The sequence below is a fragment of the Plecotus auritus genome (genome assembly GCF_963455305.1).
Source record: "Plecotus auritus genome assembly, chromosome: 10".
In the NCBI taxonomy this organism is placed as follows: domain Eukaryota; kingdom Metazoa; phylum Chordata; class Mammalia; order Chiroptera; family Vespertilionidae; genus Plecotus; species Plecotus auritus.
The window spans coordinates 7466828-7488351 of record NC_137785.1 but is presented as its reverse complement, the minus strand read 5'-3'; the positions used below and the strand labels follow the sequence as shown (position 1 = coordinate 7488351).

The 21524-nt window shown below is 47.1% G+C and overlaps 1 pseudogene across 1 annotated transcript; it reads right to left on the bottom strand.

Moving 5' to 3' along the window:
• Positions 1-9570: 9570 nt before the first annotated feature.
• On the bottom strand, positions 9571-16186 carry LOC308235332 (chromatin remodeling regulator CECR2-like; annotated as a pseudogene). Its single transcript has 7 exons — positions 15683-16186; positions 14953-15538; positions 14491-14727; positions 13308-13766; positions 11709-12423; positions 10515-10761; positions 9571-10289 (listed from the first exon to the last, which is right to left on the bottom strand). The product of its transcript is annotated as a chromatin remodeling regulator CECR2-like (transcript).
• Positions 16187-21524: the final 5338 nt, after the last annotated feature.

The window sequence follows — 21524 nt, the reverse complement described above, 5'->3', positions numbered from 1 at the left end:
TTACTGGGAAAGACCATTATGAACCTAGTGTCAAAGCAAGTTACCAGGCTATTTATCCAAGGGGCTTATCGTGTTCAAAGTCAGTCTTCATTCCCAGAGCTTTCTGTTGACGTCCAGAGTCCTGGCTTGTCTCTCTTTTAGACATGCCATTCCAGTAAAGTTTTGGTTAGAACTACAATTGCAGCCCTAACCGATTTGGCTCAGTGGATAGAGCGTCAGCCTCTGGACTAAAGGGTCCCAGGTTTGATTCCAGTCAAGGGCATGTACCTTGGTTGCGGGCACATCCCCAGTGGGAGGTGTGCAGGAGGCAGCTGATCGATGTTTCTCTCTCATCGATGTTTCTAGCTCTCTATCCCTCTCCCTTCCTCTCTGTAAAAAAGCAATAAAATATATTTTTTAAAAAAACTACAATTGCAAACTGACTAATGTCCTGTTATGAAGAAATCTGATTCTTATTGGATTTATGCAAACACATTGCTATGAGAACTGTAATGACCTAAACTATAATTATTTTTAGTTCATTTAGTCCTATAATTAAATTCTGTTTCTGCTGTCTCTTCTTGCTAATATTTCTATAAATCCAGATACTCTATAGAGTTCTAATAATTTTTATCCAATTCAAGAGGGTGAGCTGAAGGTTTATTCTCAGAGATATGTCACTTAAAATAAATCAGAGTCATTTATATGGATCTTTCAGAAGATGTAACATTTTCCCCAATGCATCATAACAAAACAGTGGCTGTCTCTAAATGACAAGAAATTTAAAATGATACGGTTATTTGATTATAACACAAATGACATGGAATTTTGTCCTTTCTGTAAAACACAATATTCCGGAATATTATAACTAATAACAATTAGTTATAAATGAAAGCATATTAGAATCTATTTAATATGCATATATAAATAGAATATAATTGTTATTTCCTTATTTGACAGAGCTTCCCATAAGCCTTAAGTATAAAATTTTCCTTCATGAGGAGAGAAAGCAAATCCTTGAGGCATTCCAGGGCCCATTGGAATGACCTAAAGCCAATTGTAGGTGAAGGAAAAGATTCTTAAAATTCAAAACCTGGGAAGATAGCCAAATATATTCAGCCAAAAGATTATATAATATTATTATTATTATTATTATTAAACAGTATTAAGTAATCTATTAATCTAAAATAATCAAGTTCCTGTTTAACATAACTATTTTCATAATATATATAGCACCTTTAATTCCTAGGCAAATACAGGAAAAACGTGTTTGTTTGTTTTTCTTGTTTTCAGAAATAGGCTTATTTTTCCAACGGAAAATATACTTACATTCTTTTTTAAAAAAAATATATATTTTTTATTGATTTTTTACAGAGAGGAAGGGAGAAGGATAGAGAGTTAGAAACATCGATGAGAGAGAAACATTGATCAGCTGCCTCCTGCACACCCCCTATTGGGGATGTGCCCACAACCAAGGTACATGCCCTTGACCGGAATCGAACCTGGGACCCTTCAGTCCGCAGGCTAACGCTCTATCCACTGAGCCAAACCAGCCAGGGCTACTTACATTCTTAAGAAGCATAACAGAGATAGTAAATTCCTTAGCTGATAAATAATCCCCTCCAACTTGGAAATCCCCAGTGACCTCCAATGACTTACTGCACAGTTACTTTGATTTTTTTACTCTTCGTTTTTGAGGTTTCCATCGCATCTCCTTGCGTTCCTGGGTCCTCACTTGGGGCACCATTTGACCACATGGGGGCAGCCATCTTGTGGTCCGGGCTGACCAGCAGACCCTAAGCAATGGATGAATAATTACCCTGACACACGTTTCTGTGAAAGAGAGGGCCAAGGGACTGCCTGGATATAGGAACCAAACAGTCCCATTCGCCTGCCTCCTTAGTCTTTTATTGTAACAACTGTTTGAACTAAAATTAACTATTAGATACTACCAGTAGGGTACACATCCTGGAGAAGACACATGCATCTGTAGTGCCCTTTAACAAAGGACATCTAAAGATGAAGCATTAAAATTCTAGTAAACACCTGGGTGCTCGCAGGGTCACAGACTTGCTTCCCCAGAAAACAAGTGTCAGATATCAGAGGCTAGATTGCAACCCGGAGTTGTGCCTTGGATTTCCAGTGGGGAGAAGGGCCTGGATGTGGGCTAGATCCCCAGAACTGGGTGAGCACGAGACTGCTGGCCGAGGTTGCACTCTCATATTGATGTTTTTCTCCCTCTTTCGAATTCTTTCTCTACAAACTAGTAAACTATTATTTAAAAACTAGAGGCCCGGTGCACGAAATTTGTGCACTGGGGGGGGGGTGGTGTCCCTCAGCCCAGCCTGCACCCTCTCCAATCTGGGACCCCTTGAGGGATGTCCGACTGCCCATAGGATAGGGCCTAAACAGGCAGTCGGACATCCCTCTCACGATCCAGGACTGCTGGCTCCCAACTGCTCACCTGCCTGCCTTTCTGATTGCCCCTAACCACTTCTGCCTGCCAGCCTGATCACCCCCTAACCACTCCCCTGCCAGCCTGATTGATGCCTAACTGCTCCCCTGCCAGCCAGGTCACCCCCAACTGCCCTCCCCTGCAGGCCTGGTCCCCCCAAACTGCTCTCCCCTGCAGGCTGGGCCCCCCCCCCCAACTGCCCTCCCCTGCAGGCTTGATCGCCCCCAACTACCCTCCCTTGCAGGCCAGGTGCCTCCCAACTGCCCTCCCCTGCTGACCATCTTGTGGTGGCCATCTTGTGTCCACATGGGGGCAGTCATCTTTGACCACATGGGGGCAGCCATCTTGTGTGTTGGAGTGATGGTAAATTTGCATATTACTCTTTTATTAGATAGGATAAAAATTAAATATAAATTGATTGTACTTTTTTTGCATTATTCCAGGAGTGTGTGAAGGTTTCACATTCTGCACATCCTAGAGAATATTTTGTTCAGGTAATCATTCTTTATTTAAACTTTTTGGGGTAACTCAGTCTTGCTACCTCACTGTTGTTTGATTGTATTTTTTCTAGGAATTTAAGGTGAACCTTATCTCAGATGTTCATTTGCTGTGTCAGTATCTTCGTTAAAACATCTGATCATATTTTCAGCCTCATGTGGTATGAGTGTGGCAATTTTCTTTTAGAAACAGATATTGAAACAACAAAGATGGATGTTGGTATTTCACTCATTTTGTGCAATTTTTGCTTTATGAAGTAAATGTTTTTTGTATTAATTTTATATATTTTACATTTTTTCTTTTCTTTTTGATGATTTCAGAGAGGAAGGGAGAGATGAAGAGAGAAATATCAATGCTGACAATCATTGATTGGCTGCCTTCCATACACACACTACTGGGGACCAAGCCCCAAACCTGGGCATGTGCCCTGACCAGGAACCTAATCATGACTTTTGGGTTCATAGGTAGATGCTCAACCACTGAGCCACACCAGCCAGGGTATGCATTTTCTCTTTGTCACAACAACCTGGGAAGTCAAAACTAATATCAAATTGCTGGGAAGTTCCATGATTACAGAAATGAAGTAGGTTCTCCAAGTTTACTCTTCAAACAAGTGTCAGATATAAGAGGCTGGGTTGCAACCCAAGATTCTGGCTCCAGAGCCATGGACAATGTCTGCCAGTGCTTGTGAAGCCCTCTGGGCTTGTACACTGTGGGGCCAGGGAGGCTCACCTGAAGCTGCTGTTTCCATTGTTGAAATTTTGAATCTTCCCCTGTTTTCTTAAAATATCAGAGCACTTATGCTGTGCCCCCCAGTTCCCACTGGAACACCATCATCTGTCAGCTGGAGTGGGGTCTTAGGGAAAAAGTAATTGAGTCTGAGCTGCAATTTGTTCGTCTCACTTTGAGGCCACCTCAGAGAATGACCCTCCAGAGACCTCAGTGATTTGGGCTGGGTCTCCGCACCTTCACCCACCTTTGGCTGACGGCTATGTCCCCATCCATTGAGGTAAATTTGATACCTCCTCAGTCTGGCTCTTACAGTGTTGGTACATGGCTCTGACATTCACCCTGCAGGACAGGGGAGGTCAAGATGTGACTTTTGGAACCTCATGTGCAGAAGTGATCCTGGAGACCTGCAGGATCCTGGTCTCATTGGGTGAGCGCTCACCTCTCCCTTATGCCCAGGCCCCACTACTGACACTATTCTGCCCCCTCTGTCCAGGGTGATTGTATGAGACCACTGTGCTCACCATGTCTTCCCTACAGCACAGACCATGTTCTGAACACATGTTTTTGTTTGCAGTCTTCTTCTGTCTGCACATGTAGTCTTTCTGTTGGAACATAAATTTTTTTTTAACACAAACCCTGACCCACATGCTCAGGACACTGGCCACAAATGGCTGATTTTATTTTTTGAGAGAGAAACAGAGAGATCAAAGGGGAGAGAGAGAGAAACATTGATGAGAAAGATTGATCACAGTCCGACTTGTGCCCTGATGAGGAATCGAGCCATCAATATGTTAGTGCAGCCCTAACCGGTTTGGCTCAGTGGATAGAGTGTTGGCCTGTGGACTGAAAGGTCCCAGGTTCGATTCTGGTCGGGGTATGTACCTTGGTTGCGGGCACATCCCCAGTAGGAGGTGTGCAGGAGGCAGCTCATCGATGTTCTCTCTCATCGATGTTTCTAGCTCTCTATCCCTCTCTCTTCCTCTCTGTAAAAAATCAATAAAATATGTTTAAAAAAAAAATATGTTAGTGCATGGGGCTGTGCTCAACCACTGAGCCACACCTTCCAGGCTCTATTTGTGTAATACAGTGATTTATTGGCCTGTTTAAAGTGTGTCTTCCTTTCACTGCATACAGTAGGAAGTTTTAACATTATCATCAAAACCTTAAGTAAAATACTCTTACAACATGCATTTGTAAGTCATGGTCTCAAAAGGTAAGAGGTGCATATTCACCAGTTGCTATACAGACACTAAGGTGGATGCAAATGTTTACTAAAACACATAGTCTTCAAACTCTTTACTTCAGGGGGAGCAAATCTCTTAAAATGACCCATCAGAAGGCCCTGTGTGTTCAGTCAGTGATGAAAGAACAATCCTCCAGACAAGGCCAGAGGAAACAGGACGGTGATATATTAGGCAGTCCTGAAGCAAACAGATGGTGTGAGACCACGTCTTTTTGTTCCTCAGGATTTATCCCATCTGCCTCTTGCATTTGTGTTCTGACCCCCCTACATACTTTACATGACATTTCCTATTGTATTTTCTGGGATATTGTATATTTTTCCCAAGAGTATGACATGTATCTGGAAATAAGTTTACATAATAGATTTCCTTTGTGTTTGTTTGTTAAGCCTCAACTGAGGTAATTGTGCCATTGATTTTTTAGAGAGTGGAAGGGAGGTGGAGAGACACACACAGAGAAACATCTGTGTGTGAGAGACAAGTCATTTGGTGGCCTCCCACACATGCCCTGACCCTCTGGGTATGGAGCCCCCAACAAGGTAAGGGCCCTGGACCAGAATCAAAGCCTTGACTCCTCAGTCCGCAGGCCAACACTCCATCCAGTGAGCCAAACCAGCTAGAGCAATGACAATTTTTTTTTTCTTTAAAAAAAAATTTTAGCCCTAGCTGGTTTGGCTCAATGGATGGAGCGTCAGTCTGCGGACTGAAAGGTCCCAGGTTCAATTCCGGCAAAGGGCACATGCCTGGGTTGCGGGCTTGATCCCCAGTGGGGGGCGTGCAGGAGGCAGCCGATCGATGATTCTTTCTCATCATTGATGTTTCTATCTCTCTCTCCCTCTCCCTTCCTCTCCAAAATCAATAAAATACATTAAAAAAAAAAATTTTAGCCGAAACCGGTTTGGCTCAGTGGATAGAGCGTCGGCCTGTGGACTGAAAGGTCCCGGGTTCGATTCCGGTCAAGGGCATGTAACTTGGTTGCGGGCACATCCCCAGTAGGAGGTGTGCAGGAGGCAGCTGATCGATGTTTCTCTCTCATAGATGTTTCTGACTATCTATCCTTCTTCCTTCCTCTCTGTAAAAAATCAATAAAATATATATTTTTTAAAAAATTTATTTTTTATTTTTTTACAGAGAAGAAGGGAGAGGGATAGAGAGTTAGAAACATCGATGAGAGAGAAACATCGATCAGCTGCCTCCTGCACACCTCCCACTGGGCACGTGCCTGCAACCAAGGTACATGCCCTTGACCGGAATCGAACCTGGGACCCTTCAGTCCGCAGGCCGACGCTCTATCCACTGAGCCAAACCGGTTAGGGCTAATGACAAATTTTTTAAGCCATTTTCAAGATGTCCCTTTCATGATGATGATCATTTCCCAGTGTCTCTATCAGCAGATGTCGGTGTTTTCCTTGGAGTGATGTGGAAAAACCCTTGATCACCAGCTGGAACTCTGGAACCCACATTACCCAGAAGGCCTTGTGAGCAATACCACCAGTTTAGCCACTGGAGGGTCAGAAAAGGCGTTTCCCTTGCGTCCAAACGTGCAGAGGCGGGACTTCCGGTGCACTCTAGGCAGCTATTGGTCTTTAACCAGAATCTACCCCGGTACTTGGTCTGAGGCTACTGGAGGCAGTTGCTGTTGCAGATTCTCAGGGGGAGGAGGCCAGAGTCCCGGTCCACTCAGCACGCACGTGGGAGTGAAGCTCGCTGATGCCCCCCGGGTTACCCACGTTCGTGACGGAACAGGGACCCTAGGTTCCCCCCTTGCACTGCCCCTGCTTCTTATCCGCTTCTCCCGCCTCTCCCGCCTCACTCCGTTCTGAGCACAGCGTCCAACGGCAATGGCCTTGCTTAGGTGCTCAGCTGAGGTGAGTTCGCCTCTTCCCCCCACACGTGCCCTCACCGCCTCCTTACACTGAGCCCCACAGCCTGGGTTCGGGCGCCGGTCCCTTCCTGCCGCCCAGGCCCGCGTGGAGGACCGTGAGGAAGGCGGAGGGGAGAGAGGAGTGTGGTGGCTTCTGAGGACACAGCAAGTGCAGGGCAGAGAGGACAGGGGTTAATTGTATCTGAAATTCCCCTGCGGATGTGGGTGGTGAGTATTAAAGCAAAAATCAGAGACGGGCAGGGAGGATTTCGGAGCCTCATGCCAGGCTCTCCCCAGGCTGTGGGGTCCACCAGGAATCGGGCTGTGCTAGATCCTTCTGAAACCTCTCAAGAACTCTCTGGATGCCATATGCCAAGGTCATGGGTGAGTCCAGAGAGGGCCTGTGCTGTGGAGAGTTGAGGCAGTGAACCTGGGGTCCGAAGATGGGAAGGAGGTAGACATTACACAGTGGTTTGCACATCTGGAGGAAGTGTGATCTGATGGTCCTGGAGACCTGGTGTCGGGACCTTTAAAAATAATATATTTTTTTATTGATTTCAGTGGAAGGGAGAGGGAAAGAGAGATAGATACATCAATGATGAGAGAGAATCATCCATCAGCTGCCGCCTGCACTCCCCGTATTGGAGATCGAGTCCACAACCCGTCCTGTGCGCTGCTTGATTAGACTCGGAACCTGGATCCTTCGGTCCACAGGACAGCACTCTATCCACTGAGCCACACCAGCTAGCGCTGGTGTGGGGACTAAAGGGTGAAGCATAAGCTTATATTCGGCTTTGTCTTGGAGGCATGATCTGGGAGAGGGAGGTGGTATTGCTTGGCCAGAAGGTTGGGGCCTGGCAGGCATCGCCCAGAGCTTAGATGGAGTTTCTCTGCTGTCCCCAACCCATCTGCTGTGCTGAGGACATTCCCAGTGACTAATGGGACTGTGATGAGAGAGCAGCCTGCACTGGCATTAGGGCCTGGTGTCCACACTAACCGGGTGCCCTGGAGGAGGTTGAAGGTGTGTAAGGAGTAGGAGTCGGGGTTCTCAGGGAGACAGCTCTGGTTTCAATTGTCTCCATTCTGACAGGTTGGCGTGGCCTTTGAGGACATTGCCCTGTACTTCTCCAGGGAGGAATGGAGCCTCCTTGATGAGGGTCAGAGACAGCTGTACCTGAATGTGATGCTGGAGAACTTTGAACTTCTATCCTCCCTGGGTAAGACCCTCACTCTGGCTGGTTCCTGGGACTTGGCTTTGCATTTCCTATGCCCCCTCACCTCTAGGGGGTGCTCTGTCCTCACCTGTGGACTGAACACATTGCATGATGTTTCCAGTGTTCCGGGTAGTTGCTGTGATTGACAGGGTGGGTTAGATTGCTCTGCTCCCATCTATCCCTTCAGTCACAACACCTGCCCTACCGAACTCAGAGGGAAGGGTTTGTGGTTGGTTGTGTGGCCGGGAGACTAATGGATTCCAGTTGAGTAGTGACCAAAAGCATATGCTTTATTGCTGTTGGTGATTTGTATGTATTTGTTTTGAAAATAGTCTCTATGTCCTTAGTCCTATTTTAAACCATATTTTTTGGCTACTGATTCTTTTGAATACTTTTTCTAGTTTATAATAAGGTATTTTTGTATTTGCTCAATTGTGCTTCCCAAATATTCCATTCCTCCTTTATTTAGAAATTCCATAAATTCCATGTTTTTGGCAACTGTGCTTTCAGGAAGTCTAGTGTGGCTATTTTTCCAGCAGGCTCTGATGCTGCTTACCAGTGTATATGGATATAGTGTTCTTAGTGAATTTATGTAGAGTTTGTGGTTTTTTTTTCCAGTAATACTGTTGTGTTCTTCATTATAGTGTTAAAAGAACATGACTTTCTTTATCTCAATATTTGCTTTATTTGGCTGATCTGAACTGAATCCAGTATATCTTCAACATGATCATATGATTTGCCAGTATTGTCTCCCATGCTCCTGTAGATTGCCTTTTCATTTCATTTTGTTAATTGCTTATTGTGCTGGGGAAAAGCACTTTCATTTATTCCAGTCCACACTGTTGAATTTCTCTTTTTTGCCAGGTGGTTGGTGTCACATCCCCAAAATAATGTCCAAAACAGATCTCTAAAGCTTCTTCTCTGGGTTGTCTTGAAGGATTTTAAAGTTTTAACCTGTTTTTTCTTGATTATTTAAAGAGAGAGAAATGGAGAGGGAGGGAGTGAAACATCCAGATGAGAAACAGTGATACGATGGGCTGCCTCCTGCACGCCCCTTACTGGGGATCCAGCTCACACCCAGGCCTGGGCCCTGACCAGGAATAGCACTAGTGTCCTGTCCGTTCATGGAAAGATGCTCAACCAACCGAGCCACACCGACCAGGGCCTTTCTTCCTTTCTTTCTCAAAGAACTCATTGTTAGTGTTAAGAAATGGAACTGATGTTTGTATGTTGATATTTTATCCTGTAACTTTTCTGAATTTATTTTTTTAATACTTTTTTAATTGATTTTTTTACACAGAGAAAGGGAGAGGGATAGAGAGCTAGAAACATCGATGAGAGAGAAACATCGATCAACTGCCTCCTACACACCCCCCCACTGGGGATGTGCCTGAAACTAAGGTACATGCCCTTGACCGGAATCGAACCCGGGACCCTTCAGTTCACAGGTCGACGCTCTATCCACTGAGCCAAACCAGTCAGGGCTGAATTTATTTTTATTATTATTATTACTTTAATTTTAAGAATGTACTTTATACAAAATAACCAGTTCATATGGAAATAAATCTACAGACCTCCAAAGATCAAAAAGCTTTTTAAAAAGTTCTTTCAAACAGTTATCCAACACACAATATTGAACTAACCATTTGAGGTAAGTGTCGCTCAGGAGAGAGTGATGGGGGCTTATGTGATGGCAGCTCTTCCTGCAGTGTTGCTGGTGCTGGGGCCTTTGGGAAAGAGGACAGAGACTGGACTGGATGCATTTGCATTCCTGATGGTCCGTACGTTTCTTGAAAAGGTCCCCTTATTCCACTTGCAGTGCCTATTTGTTCCATCGTTACAGCCTGAAAGTGGTCCAGGCCCTCTTCCTGACAGTGGTAGATGGGGCCCTCCTGAGAGAGGCCATTGGACTGGGCAGCCACAGGGGAAGAATATGCCCTAGGCTGGAGATGACTGGCTGGCCCGTGAGGTGTATAGGAAGGCCTTGTTTGTAGCATCACACCCTGAGGTGGAAAAGCAGATGAACCAAAGCCCATCCCTGAACTCAGAGGTGAAGGAGGAGTCCCATAAAGATACTCGCTGGCTGACAACGAACTCCGTTGCTTGGTAGCTGCATTATGGTTGTCCAGGTCTAAAAATTCTTTGGGACTCTCTGGCCTCTCCATAGATTCATCCGGCTTCTCTTCCTCTGGACCAGGATTCTGCCCATCAGTTGCAATGACCTTAGCAGCCACTGCATCCATGCAGGTTGGGGAAGTGAAGGCAGCATTCAGTGTCTCACAGCCTTGTAGATTAACCATAGCATTCTTTATATATATATATATATATATTATTGATTTTTTACAGAGAGGAAGGGAGAGGGATAGAGAGAAACATCAATGAGAGAGAATCATCGATCAGCTGCCTCTTGCCCACCCCCTACTGGGGATGTGCACACAACCAAGGTACTGCCCTTGACCGGAATCGAACCTGGGACCCTTCAGTCCTCAGGCCGACGCTCTATCCACTGAGCCAAACCGGTCAGGTCTAACCATGGCATTCTTATCTGAGAAGAGGGGTCTTGGAGGGGGAGGCTGGCCAGGTGGGAGCCCACTTGGGCTTCCCGGGGGATGAAGGTGTCTCTGCCAATCAGAAAAGCCCTGTGGATGTGTATAATAAGGAATTCGCTGATAGTGATGGTGGGAAGGCTGAGGTGGTGGCTGGTAGGAATCCCTCATTCCTTGGTGGGAGCGATAACGAGGAAGGACTCCAGAATGAGGGTTGTTAGTATGAAAGCTCCTAGGGCAGTGGTTGGCAAACTGCGGCTCGCGAGCCACATGCGGCTCTTTGGCCCCTTGAGTGTGGCTCTTCCACAAAATACCATGGCCTGGGCGAGTCTATTTTGAAGAAGTGGCATTAGAAGAAGTTTAAGTTTAAAAAATTTGGCTCTCACCCTAACTGGTTTGGTTCAGTGGATAGAGTGTCGGCCTGCGGACTGAAGGGTCCCAGGTTCGATTCCGGCCAAGGGCATGTACCTTGGTTGCGGGCACATCCCCAGCAGGGGGTTTGCAGGAGGCAGCTGATTGATGTTTCTAACTCTCTATCCCTCTCTGTAAAAAATCAATAAAATATATTTTAAAAAAATAAAAAATTGGGCTCTCCAAAGAAATTTCAATCGTTGTACTGTTGATATTTGGCTCTGTTGACTAATGAGTTTGTGGACCACTGCCCTAGGGGGAAAATGCTGAAGATGTGATACTGAGGGTTTGCCTCCCATCACAGGGCCGAGACCTTGCAGGCCTGACCTGATGTGATCATGTGTAGCTCAGTTTGGGTATTCCAGGCCAGGCATGGACAAGGGAGAAAACGGACTGACAGGGCTTTCCATCAAATTGGGGTCTGCACTGGGAGGTGTAGCTGGGTTCCGTCCTGAACACGAAATGGTTTCCTGCAGTGTTTTACCTCAGGGGCGGAGTGGCTTTTCTGTACCACTACCACCAAGGCCCTTCCCTTCTGGTCCACAGGTGGGTCCTTCAACCACCACTCCATCCTCAGGCAGAGCCCCCTGTGTGCCAGAGTGGAGAGGCCCCCGCTACATCCCTGGGCTGCTGGGCTGATGTAGCCACTCACCGAGGGCCAGGTGTTTTTGCCCTGTGCTGCCTGACGGTTGTTTTCAGATGCTGAGGAGTCATTTTTGAGCTCTGGGCCCTCTGCTTCCCTTTCTTGTGGCGAACTCTGCCTGGTACAGTTGGTCGGTAAGGGTGGTGTAGTGTGAGGTAGTTGTTTGAGGTACACCCCCCTCTGAGGCACCAACGCTTGGTGGCTTCTCAAGCCCAGGTAAGGGATCTCGGTCATTTTCACCCTCTTCTATTTCACTGTTACCCTGTGTCCTCCCAGGGTTCCCCAAGGCAGGCTTGGGGGGCTGACACCCACACACTGCCGCTGAGTGAGCTCCCTGTGGAAAAGGGCCAGGTAAATGTGGGGGAGCAGGCTGTCGGGGGTGGGAAGGCACCCCGGGCAGGCAAACGCGTGAGGACAGCTGCTGCGTGGCGATCATCTCGGCTGTCCATCATGGAGTCCCCTCCTTGCACCCCTCTCAGAACCTGGGAGGGTGCCCCAAACAGGGGACTGGGTGCTAGAGGTGGCTGTAACCCATGCCCACCGGATTTACAGTGTGGTCGCAGGTACCCTGAAGAAGGGACGCCATGAGGTAGAAAGCTTGATTGTTCAGTCCACTGGTTTGGAGGAAGAGGTGGTCTCATCACTCGGAATCCATCATGTGACCAAGAGTGCGAGGCAGGTGGGACGGTCCTGGCCCCATGAGGGGCTTTTCATCTGGCCCTAAGGGTCTTGGGTTTGCAGCACTGTGGTTCCCATTCCGGACAGCAAGGTATACTCGATTCAGGTATTTGTATGATCGGTACATGTGGCTGGGAGGAATTTCTGAGCTTTCAGGAAAGTCTGGGGCGGCCGTGGGCAAACTACGGCCCGCGGGCCGGATCCGGCCCATTCGGCTGTTCTATCCGGCCCGTGGAGCCGAAAGAGCAGAGGGTTCTCTTGCTCTCCCCTCCGCTCCTTCACCAGCAGCAGTGTTAACATGGCAACGTCAGGAAACACGGCCGCAGCTCCTTCTTCTGAGTGGGCGGATTTATATCCACCCATTCAGTAGAAGGAACAACCTCTCCATCTTCCAGAGGCTCCTTGTAATGCCCGAGGACGCGTCCCCCGACATCACCCTGGGAATGCGTAGACACGTTATCGTGGTGATGTAGGGAGACACGCCCCTGGAGAGCACAGTATCGGAGCACTAGCTAAAAAGGAGACCAACAACACTGTTCCCACTGAAGTTGATGTTTTAAAGACCAAAAACCTTTCAACCCAGTCTACATTGCCATCTACATCTACGTCCCGGGCATAATTTGGAAGTTGCACTAAAGAAAATGTTTGATTTACTGTTTACACGTTTTGTTCTTTTCTATTTGTTTTAGTTTTAAATTATTTTATTATATTTAAGTTTAATTTGAAAGGCTTTTGTACCTTTCCTTTGTTAGGCAATTTTATTTTGCTTTTGCCATCTTCAATATAAGGTATGTTATTGTGCTATGATTCCTCCATTTTTTGAAGTTTCAAATTATAATAATTAGTGTTTACATTCTTCTTGTTAAAATGTTTGAAATGAATAAAACTATTGAAATAATAAAAAAAAAAGACCGTACCCTTTTATGTTATGATGTTTACTTTGAATTTATATTAGTTCACACAAACACTCCATCCATGCTTTTCTTCCGGCCCTCCAGTCCAGTTTAAGAACCCATTGTGGCCCTCGAGTCAAAAAGTTTGCCCACCCCTGGTCTAGGGTGTTGGGCTGGAACCCCTCCAGGCCTGGGAGGAATAAATCCTGGCTGGAATTGAGTTGGGGGATACATATTTCTATCCTGACTGGGGCCATTCATCTGCCCAAGAGGCAAGGAACCAGGATGTGATCCCATGTTAGAAAGGTGCCTCAACCCCACACACACTTGCTTCTCTTCAGGCGTGCCCAGCCTGGGTCCTCGACGCGTGTTAATTCCAACTGGAGGCTGCAAGGCAAAAGGTGGATGCGGCCGCGCTGGCTCCCCACGGTGCGGTTCTGGGACTCTGGAGGAGACATATACACTGGCAGGACCTGACCCTCGAAGATGGCCAAATGTTCCTGGTACTGCTGGCCTCATCTGCTTTAAAAGGGGTGCCTGGTTGGGCATCTCACCATAATGCAGGGGACGAGGAAGGCCTTGGTTACTTGGTGTGCCCACCTCCGTCGGGAGCTGTGTAGAGCGGACACTCTGACTGTTGCAGAAGACCAAAGAAAACCAAGGATGCTTCTGAGAAAAAAAAAGAGGGACACTGTTTAATACGCCAGCGGACTCAGGGCACAGCCTTCCAAATCTGAGTGAAGGAACACGCAAGGGGCCCTCCTTATATCTCCCTCCCTGTGATCTTTGTCCCACAAACATGGATTATGCTTCCAATCCTTTTCTGGGGCCTTGCAAGAAGGCCCCCAGGTGTTGGGGGTCTCCAGGCCGTATCTGATGGTCTGGCCTGGCGTCAGCGTTAATAACCCTCCCTCTGGGCAGGGTACTGTCCACAGCCCAATGGCCTCTGTAACCGGTTCTGCAAGACCAGTATCTGGGAAGGAGGTAGTGACTTAATTATAGGTTATCAGGAATGTACACTGAGCTTGCTGGCTTGGATTCAGATCACTAGCCTCCAAATATCAGGGTTACATTGGAATTAGTCCTTTTATGTTATATATTTTATTGATTTTTTACAGAGAGGAAGGGAGAGGGGTAGAGTTAGAAACATCGATGAGAGAGAAACATCGATCAGCTGCCTCCTGTACACCCTCTACTGGGGATGTGCCCGCAACCAAGGTACATGCCCTTGACCGGACTTGAACCTGGGACCTTTCAGTCCGCAGGCCAACGCTCTATCCACTGAGCCAAACCGGTTAGGGCTGGAATTAGTCCTTTTAGCCTTCTCATGACCAGCCCCAGAGGAGGGAGCTCTGTGTGCAGGTGGCAATGATTTTCCTCCATTCTCCACAGGCTGCTGCTTCCTGCTGGGCCCTTCGGAGTCCCTGGAGCGGGTGCAAATGTGGCTTCCACCGCTTCGCCCAGCCTGACTCCGTCTCTTCTCCCGCTTTTCATCCTCTCTGATCCAAAATTCTTCATCTGTGTCTCCATCTTCGCCAGGAAAATGCTTCATCATTGCCCGATGGAAACACCTCTCTAAATTATCCGACATCTTGCCCTAATCGGTTTGGCTCAGTGGATAGAGCATTGGCCTGCAGACTGAAGGGTCCCGGGTTCGATTCCGGTCAAGGGCATGTACCTTGGTTGGGGGCACATCCCCAGTCGGGGGTGTGCAGGAGGCACCTGATCCATGTTTCTAACTCTCTATCCCTCTCCCTTCCTCTCTGTACAAAATCAATGAAATATATTTTAAAAAAACAAATAAATTATCTGACATCTTGGTATACTCACTACTTTCCCCATTATATTTTCGACAATTCCTGAACATTGTCTTCATGTCATTTACAAATTCCTCCTCGGTACAGCATAAGCCTCCATTTCGTTTCTTTTCCATGCTTGAAATAGCCATTGGGACCTTGATCATCTGATAATAGTTTGGGGCATATGATTCATCCACAGGTTCTAAAAAGGGCCAGGAATCCCTGTGAGCCTTTACCACATCTAGAACTTTATACGTGGCAGTGAAATCATCATCCGACTCAAAGAGGTCTTTAGACTTTTTCTTCCCTCATGGGGGAATTAGGGTCCAGGTGCGAAAGCTCTGGGGGGAGCTTGCCTTGAGCCAGCAGCCATGGCCTTTCTTCCCTGAGCTTTCTCCTCTTAGCTCGGTCTTCCACTGCCTTGACCTTTTCCTCCAACTCTTTTCTTCTCTTCCTTTAGCATCTGCTCTTGCTCCTTCTTCTGCACTGCTATAAGAAGTTGACGTTCTTCTTCCTCCTCTTTGCGCTTCTGTTTTTCTATTCTGGTAATCATAGGAGTCTCCTTCTGGGCCAGTGGTCGGCAAACTCGTCAGTCACGAGAGCCAAATATCAACAGTACAATGATAGAAATTTCTTTTGAGAGCCAAATTTTTTAAACTTAAACTAAATAGGTAGGTACATTGTTATTAACTTAATTAGGGTACGCCTAAGCTGGCCTTTGCTAAAAACTCAAGGGGCCAAAGAGCCGCATGTGGCTCGAAGGGAGGTCCTCTCTCGAAAACTCTCCGAGACCTGTCTCCATTCTTCTTCTGTTCGGCCCAGGAGCCACCAAGTGCCTTGACCTGGCCCATTTCTTGTCTATGGCTCAGATAGCATGGAATTTTTGTCCTGCTTCTCATTCATTATCATCTCCTGTCGTTTTTTCCGTTTGGGGCTGTCTTCCTCTTATTTTTTCCTGTTTTCCCAAGAATGCCTGAGCCATTTTTTTTTTTTTTGTCCTTCACTTTCCCTGCTCAAAGAGAGTTCTCTGTTGGATTTTCCTGGTATTGGGTCCTCCTTGTACATTCGAGTTCCATAGAAATACCAGTATAGCGCTGCTGCTAACACCTGGATCTCGAAGTGGGGAAGGCGGAACGCCGCGCGAAAGAGCGAGCAGAAGTGCGCTACGGCCGGGACTTCCCACCAGGAGCGGAGCTCGCCCAACCCGGCTGCACCGCCTTCCTCTGGGCACATCTCTCCACGGTGGCGGCGGGAGCGTCGGTCCCATGCTCCTGCTCGATGCTCTCTTTGCGGCCCCACGCTGCCCGCCGGCCCTCCCGCCCGCCCGGGACTCCCGCCTCAGCTCCTCGGGCGGGGGCGGGGGCGGGGGCGGCTGCTCCTCCCGCTGCAGCCGCTGCTCGGCGTGCATGAGCTGGGCGGGCGGACGAGCGCGCGGGCGGGCGGACGAGCGCGCGGGCGGGCGGACGAGCGCGCGGGCGGGCGGACGAGCGCGCGGGCGGGCGGACGAGCGCGCGGGCGGGCGGACGAGCGCGCGGGCGGGCGGACCGGACTCAGTCACTAAGGCGGCGGCTGCTACCCGCTGTCCGCGGATTCCGCGCCCTCGTCCCATCCTGCGGCTGCGGCTGCGGCTGTTGAATTTATTTTTTAATTTAAATTTATTTATTGCTTTTGGAGAGAGAGAGAGAGAGAGAGAGAGAGAGAGAGAGAGAGAGAGAGAGAGACATTTTTCAGCTCTCCCCCCATCTGTGTGTCATTGGCTGCCCCTGCATGTACCCTGATGGAAAATCACACCCACCATCTTGGTCCTTCAGAACCACACTCTCAAACTGAGCCAGCCAGCGAGGGCTCTGAATTTTTTAAAACTAATTTTAGAAGTTTATGGTGAGATCTTTCCAATTTTCTCCTTGTAAGGTGGTGTCTTTTGGCAAGATCTCTTATGCCTTTTTCTTCAATGTCAAGTGTAATGTCTTATCTCTCAGTTCTTTTTAAAATTCATTTGGGTGTTCTTTCTTTTGTTTTGGTCGTACTCAAGATTTGCCAATTTTGTGTACCTTTTAAAAATATAGCTCTTAGCTGTGTCAGGCATGGTGGTTGGAGTGTCAGCCTGAGCTGACACTATAAGGGTCACGGGTTCCATTCCTGATTAAGTGCATGTCCTTCATCCCTAGTTCTACTCATCCTCAGTTGGCCCATGTGTGGTAGACACCCAACCAATATGCTCGCTCACATATATGTTTTTGTGTGTTTTTCTTTTCTCTCTCTCCCTTCCACTGTTTCTAAAAATGAATGAGAAAGATATTTTTGGGTGAGGATGAACAACAAGAAAAAAGAAAGGTAACTCTTAGTTATAATGTACTTTTGTCTTATCTCTAGTTTATTAATGGTGGTTGCAATACGCATTGTTTATTTTCTTCGCCAGCTTTTGGTTTACTTTGTTGTTTCCTAAAATATGTTTTTATTGATTTTAGAGAGAAGTAGGGAATGGGATAGGGAGATAGAAATATCGATGAGAATCATTGATTAGCTGCCTGCCTCATGCCCCCTACTGGAGATCTAGCCCACTACCCAGCATGTATCTTGACCAGAAATTGAACTGTGACCTCATGGTTCATTAGTTGACAGTTGGGTTTACTTTCTTTTTAATTGTGTAGGGTTTTTTAAAATATATTTTTATTGATTTCAGAGAAGAAGGGAGAGGAAGAGAGAGATAGAAACATCAATGATGAGGGAATCATTGATTGGCTGCCTCCTGCACTTGGACCGAGCGCTCGCTGCAACCCAGGCATGTGCCCTTGACCGGAATCGAACTTGGGACCCTTCAGTCCGCAGGCCAATGCTCTATCCACTGAGCAAAACCGGCTAGGGCTGGTTTATTTTTTTAAGGTGTTTCTAATTTTCTGAGGTGAAAGGTTAGGTTGTTTATTTGAGATCATTTTTCTTTTCTTTTCATATATTTTTATTGATTTCAGAGAGGAAGGGAGAGGGAGATATAGAAACATCAATGATGAGAGAATCACTGCTTGGCTGCCTCCTGCATGCCCCCTACTGGGGATCCAGCCCATAACCCGAGATCGAACCCAGGCACTGCTTGATTTCCCAGTGTTCTGGATAGTTCTCTCCTTGCTGGGGTTGGTTTGCTTGCACTGCTCCCTTCTATACATTTAGTCACAACATCTGCTGGTCTGAACTCATAGGGAAGGATTTGTAGTTGGTAGTATTGCATGGGGCCTAATGGATTCTACCCTAATTAGCGATGAAAAGCATTTTTTATATTCCTGTTGGTCATTTGTACATATTTTTTTTGAAAATTGTCTTTACATCCATAGCACATTTTTAAAATATATTTTTATTGATTTCAGAGAGGAAGGGAGAGAGAGAGATAGAAACATCAATGATGAGAGAGATTCATTGATCGGCTGCCTCCTGCACACCCCCATTGGGGATTGAGCCTGCAACCTGGGCATGTGCCCTGACCGGGAATCGAACCAGTGACCTCCTAGTTCACAGGTCAACACTCAACTATTGAGCCACGCCAGCTGGGCCTTAGCACATTTTTGAACTATATTTTAACTAATGAGACTTTTGAATAGCTTGTATATTTTATATATCATTTCCTCTTCACATACAGGTACACATCTTTTTTTTTTTTAGTCTTTGTTGTTGAAAGTATTACAGACATCCCCAAAAGAAAATATTTTTGAGTCAAGTTTCTAAGCTTTCTAAATCTCTGTTTTCTGGCTAATGAAAATAGGATTCCACCAAGTCTCCTATCTACCTGCTCCAGGACTTCTGTGAGGATCAAATGAGATGAGGCAAGAGAAAACGCTTCACAGACATTTGGTTACAGTGTGAAATGTTTCCACCTGGCTATGAAGCCAGTCGTGTTCCTGGACTGAAGACACTGCAAGGAGGTTAGACACTAGGGAGAGGAAGCCGGGCGTTGCTACATGACATCATTACCCAGATGGTCAGACACTTAGTATATTCGCCTTTTATATATAGACTAGAGGCCCAGTGCACGAAATTCGTGCATGGGGGTGTGTGTCCCTCAGCCCAGCCTGCACCCTCTCCAATCTGGGACCCCTTGAGGGATGTCCGACTGCCCATTTAGGCCCGATCCCAGTAGGTTCGGGCCTAAACGGGCAGTCGGACATCCCTCTCACAATCCAGGACTGCTGGCTCCCAACTGCTTGCCTGCCTGCCTTCCTGATTGCCCCTAACCACTCCCCTGCCAGCCTGATTGGTGCCGAACTGCTCCCCTGCCATCCTGTTTGCCCCAAACTGCCCTCTCCTGCAGTCCTGGTCACCCCTAACTGCCCTCCCCTGCAGGCCTGGTCCCCCACAACTGCTCTCCCCTGCAGGCCTGGGTCCCCCCCAACTTCCCTCCTCTGCCGGCCTGATCACCCCAAACTGCCCTCCCCTGCAAGCTTGATCACCCCCAACTGCCCTCCCTTGCAGGCCTGGTCCCTCCCAACTGCCCTCCCCTGCTGGCCTGTGTCAGGGCCAGCCTGACAGGTGAACCGGGCTGAGGTAGGGAGGTGGGAATTAAGAAAAGAAAGACATGAAAGCGGGATCGGGAGGGCTGCAAGCCAATGACAGACTGCAGCCGCTTTATTAACTGCGCAATACCTTTTATACACACACTGACTGGGAGGTCAGTTCAAAAGGAACGTACCCTCCGTTCCTCTTAATCTCTTAAGGGAGATAAAGCAGGAAGCCAAATTCTCGGTACAGCAAATCTCAGTAAATAGTTACAGACTTCCGGTAAGCCGTGAAAGGTCGCTCTCATTCTGCTGACAATTGGAAATCGCCGTCCAAACAAGTCAGGGGCCACTGTGTGGGCAGGGGACTGAATCTTATCAGTCCCTTCGGGTTCAAGGACTCTGTCAGCTTACACCCGGTCTCCAACAGCTCCCCCTTCTTTTAATTCTAAGCTACTAATAATGGAGGTAAAACTTAAACATCAAGAACAAAGTTCTGACTATTAAAATATTAATAAAGCAATGATATCTGGATGGTGGACAAATGGTGGCAATGCAGGTCCGACCCTCTCTGGTTTGGTCCTGGGCAACCTGCAGCGACGCACAGCTGCTGACTGCTAGCGTGGCAAGGCGTCGTCAGCATCTTCCATCTCTGGACTGTTTCTCCTCTTGTCTTCATGGCTGGAGCATTCCTGTCAATTCCTCTCTGTTGCAGGAATCCACATGGTCTTGGAGTTGTTTTCTGAAAATATATAAACATGTTCTCGACCAAAGGTTAATAAAGGAATCTTTTCTATAAATTTGACTTGGGATCCTTTTTTATTTTTGCCCAAACGATTTTCCTTTGGCTTGTTTTTACACCATGTGTGTTTTTCATGGGTGTCTTGCTGTTAGCATTACAAATGAAAGTTAATTTTCTAAAGTAAAAATTTTCTAGATGTAATTTACTTACAGGATATTTTTCCTTATATGATATTCTTCCACTATCTCACTTTTTTGATTAATGGAGGCTTTTGGAAATTTTATAATGTAGTCTTGATAACTTTAAATTTTAATTTTTTGCACAAAAATATGACTGCTTTTGGGTTCATTGTATGTTAAGCAATTTTACGATGATATCAACTACCAATGGAAATTTTAGTTACTATTTTAGAAACAGCTTTTAGTACAATTAAATTTTCTTGAATATTTACTTATTTTAATTAGCCAATTTAAATTAATCTGAAAACTTGACTACTGTTTTACTGTCAAATTTAATACTCTAACAATAATCTTAGTTTACCCTGTAAATATTAGTGGAAAGGATTATTTGCATTCCTGAGTAGGCTCTGAGTATTCCTGGTGCTAGGCTGGATGTAGATATAGGGCAGCTGCTGTCGGCCAAGTCTCTGTCTGTTGTCTCAGTCCCGATCTGGGCTGGGCCAAGTCTCTGTCTGTTACCTGGGTCCTGATCTGAGCTGGGCATGGGAAGCGCGAAGCAGCCATGGGGGCAGGACACCTCCCTCAGAAGGGGCGAGGGTTCAAGCCCCTGCAATATTGGGGGGGGGGTGAGGGTCTGTGCCCCACCTCTGTTGATCCCCAAGTTCTCTTCTGATGGCCCCTCTGCTACTGTGCCTGTCTTAGGTTGTTCCTTCCCTGAGGAATCTTACCCGTCTCTGGCTAACCAGCCATCCTCCGAGGCCAAGCAGGGTGATGTGAGGTTCAGTTTTGTCTCCTTGGTAGCCTATGCCCCCATGGCCTCCACGCCCAGTACCTGCCTTGGATCCCCTCGCCTGCTGGCGGGGCCCTGGCACTGATCACATATCTTGGGGAACCCAGGTTTCTTCTCCAGGGAGGGCCCAACTCACCATTGGGCGAGAGACAGATCTATGGTATCAGCCACCACAAGGCTTCAACCACAGCATGAACGGAAAGCTCAGGCAACAGCTGTGGGCAATTGGATTGTGAGAAAAGGGTCCCTCTTGGCATAAAGGGCAAGAGAGGCCAATATAGAATGCTCAAGTGCCTTCCTAAGGGTCCCTCCACACAGTGGAAGGGATTAAATCCTTTTATGTCCTTTTTAAATTGCTGCCAAACATTCAAAGAATTAG